Source organism: Mus pahari, unplaced genomic scaffold (assembly GCF_900095145.1).
Source record: "Mus pahari unplaced genomic scaffold, PAHARI_EIJ_v1.1 scaffold_6943_1, whole genome shotgun sequence".
Lineage (NCBI taxonomy): Eukaryota > Metazoa > Chordata > Mammalia > Rodentia > Muridae > Mus > Mus pahari.
In genome coordinates, this window is record NW_018393783.1 from 29,769 (window position 1) to 33,057 (window position 3,289).

Consider the following 3,289-nt stretch of genomic DNA (forward strand, 5'->3'; position numbering starts at 1 on the left):
AGAGAGAGAGAGAGAGAGAGAGAGAGAGAGAGAGAGAGAGAGAGAGAGAATAAATAACATTCAGGACAATATGTTTCCAGTAAAGCTCAGCTATCATACTAAATCAGGGGCTGATATCACAAGAGCTTAGACATGAGAAAAAGAAAAATGTTCAAATGACTATGTGAAGATGATATAATTCCTTATAGAGGAAATGAACAAATTTCTTTGTATAAGGCAGGAAAACACGGATTGTAGAAGGAAATGAAGAAGACCTGGAAATGGAAATAGAATCAATATCGATGTCAAAACAAACTGAAGATTTAGCAATCCAGCACCTATATGGCCCACCACAAGGACCCAGTGACAATAGGTCATGTCAGAACTAGCTGCCCAGAGGTGACATGCTTGTTGCCTCCTGTCATATAGCCTCCTCCTCCTCCTCCTCTGCATGCACTCCATCCTCTGATAAAAGACCTCATTCTGTTCCTCTTCCCCCCTCCTCCCCTTTCCCTCCCACCTTCACCAAGAGGCAGCCTCTGTATGTCCTCCCCTTCCTCCCTTAAGAACTTTCCCATGTGATATCTGTCTCAGTGTACTTATGAATTCTGCCACATAGCTCTAACATGAGGGAAACCTCAAAAGGAAAAATTTAGAATGTTGAAAAGGAATGATAGAGGCAAGCTTCACTGTTAGGAAATCCTGCTACTAAAGGTCACAGTATGCCATGTCTGCATAGATACTGAAACACAATGGGATAGAAAAAGCTTGTCAGAGTTCATAGTTCTGAGAATTTGAAATTCATATAATTTCAATGACACACATAACATTTTATATTACTAGGTTTTTGTGTTTATAAATCAAAATAAATATGTATAGCTTAAAACATATGACATGTTAAGGTATAAATTTCTCAAAATATAGAATTAACTTTTTGGTTTAAAGATTTATGATTATTCAATTATCAAGTATTTAATTTTTGCTTTATTTACAAGTGTACATGTAAAACTCATCTTGTGCTAGTAGGAAATGAACCTTTTAGTGTTTCCATTCACATAAACTTTGTGCAAAAATGGATCTGTAGCTAATGAGTGACTGCAATCAGATTTATATGATATATCCCGAGATGGTATGCCTAAAGAATGTACTGTTCAAAAGGGGATGTGAATGTGTATTGAATGAGTTACCGCAATGAAATTTATATCATATATCCTGAGACAGTGTGCTGAAAAGATGCACTGTGCAAAAGGGGATGTCAAAAAAGCGACAGATGATCATCACCTAGCAAACAAGTGGACTTTTTCTTGTTGATTTTTGTCTCTCCTGTCAAAAAATTCCTCTGAGGTTTCAGGCCTTCAAAAAGTTGACATAATATTGTAAGGATGGCTAACAGCTACAGAAAGGCATACAAAACTGAGAATCCTACTTTCATTATTTGTATAGTTAATCTCCAAATATAATACATCATTGTTAACTGTGTCATGACATGATCTCTGTATTTGTAATTATTATTTGTTTATTATTAATAAAAAAGACTTTGTTTAAAATTCAAATATTGCTGTTTATATAATTCTGAGATGATGCTCAATGAAATGATAATTTATGATAAATTATATATTTTCTCCTATTGTATTAACTAATTCAAATGTATTACAGTATTAAGTGGTGATATGTCATTTATTTCATAAATTGAATGTTAGTAAATTGCATGCTTATCTCAGTAGGTTTCTACAAGTATTTTCTTTAATAAAATAAAGTTTATTATATTTGAAAATATATTTTGGTTTTTCTGATTGAAGTCATATCAGTTTACTTATACTATATTCCTATAATTTTTTTAGTTTCATATTTTGGGAATTTTACATTAGAAAAATAATCTGTATTCATTATGATAGATATTAAAATCATTGTTTTTTAAGGTGTCAGATAATTGAAAGCAGATTTACATTACTATCATAATGATGATTTTGTGGTTGTGTTGAAGACACAACTGGCTTCAGTATCAAAATTTAAGCAATAAATTCAAATTTTAAACACTGTGATACAATATTTCTGAGCATGAAATTGTTCAATAAGATTGGTTAAGGCACATGAATAAGAACCTATGTAATTCTCAGTCTTAAATGGGACCCCATGATTAATGCTGAAGGGTAGAGGAGGTGGCAAAAATATTGTAAGACCTGGAGGTGTTATATGAATACCAGTTTCATATATAAATTCTGTAAATGTAACTTTTCTTCCCTTGAAGTAACTGTCTTCCCAAAGTCTTGATACTGAATAATCTCCATCTGTGTAGCTCCTTCGGAATCCTTGTTGGTTGGTTCATGTCGGCTGTTCTGGCTCAAATCCCTCTCCAAGTTATCTGTAGTTTTATAAGCATATGTAGGAGTCAGATGTTGGTGCCTCAGCAAGAATTGAAACAGTTATTTAGACATTACTTGGTAAGATGATCTTGATATATGCTTGACCAAAAGAGGAACAGAAAATACAGAATCTTGTGCAAGCCACTTTCTTGTTCAATATTTACTTTTTGTTCTCTCTCTATCTATAAAACGTATATCTTTCTAGAGGTATAACCCTCAGTAATGGTTGGTAATTTTGTTTACCTGTTATATCAAAATGCATTTTTACATTGAAGTAAATTGTTATTTAAAGTTTAACTTGATGCCTTAAGTTATAAATTATGTCATGATTCTTAAGGGTGTTTCTTATTTTCTGAAGAACAAACTGACTTTGAGGCCGTTACACTTATTTATTTCTTTTAAATACATGGAAGAGAGATGTAAGGGAGGTTTTTCTTTTGCACATAATTATGTCAGCATGTACTTCAAAGCTTACACTGTATTTCATTTCTATAACTTGTATAATTGCCTGAAATCTTAAATGGCTTAAGGCCAATTAAATGTACAATTATCATAATTTCATTTTTCAATTAACCTTTGGACAACCCTTAGATTTGAAATCCTACTTTAGCAAGTATGATGGTAGGAGGTCAGTGTAAGCTATTTCAAACTAATTTTTCAGACCAAAACTATATAGAGATTAATTTCAAAGGAGTACACACATACTGGATTAAGTTCCTGCTGCATTATACTTCATAATTGCGTATTTTAATTCTCAAGGTAAAGTAAGATTGTCTCTAGTCTTGAAGAAAACGATGTAAATAAGAATGATTTTCACTTGTGTATTGTAGCTTCCATGTAAGTAGCACACAAACCCAAAGTTGCTACTTTATCTCTTAACAGTAATTAATTATTCCAGTTTCAGATTGCTAATCAGTTTGCTTGTGTACTTGCTCTTGCTTACTGCA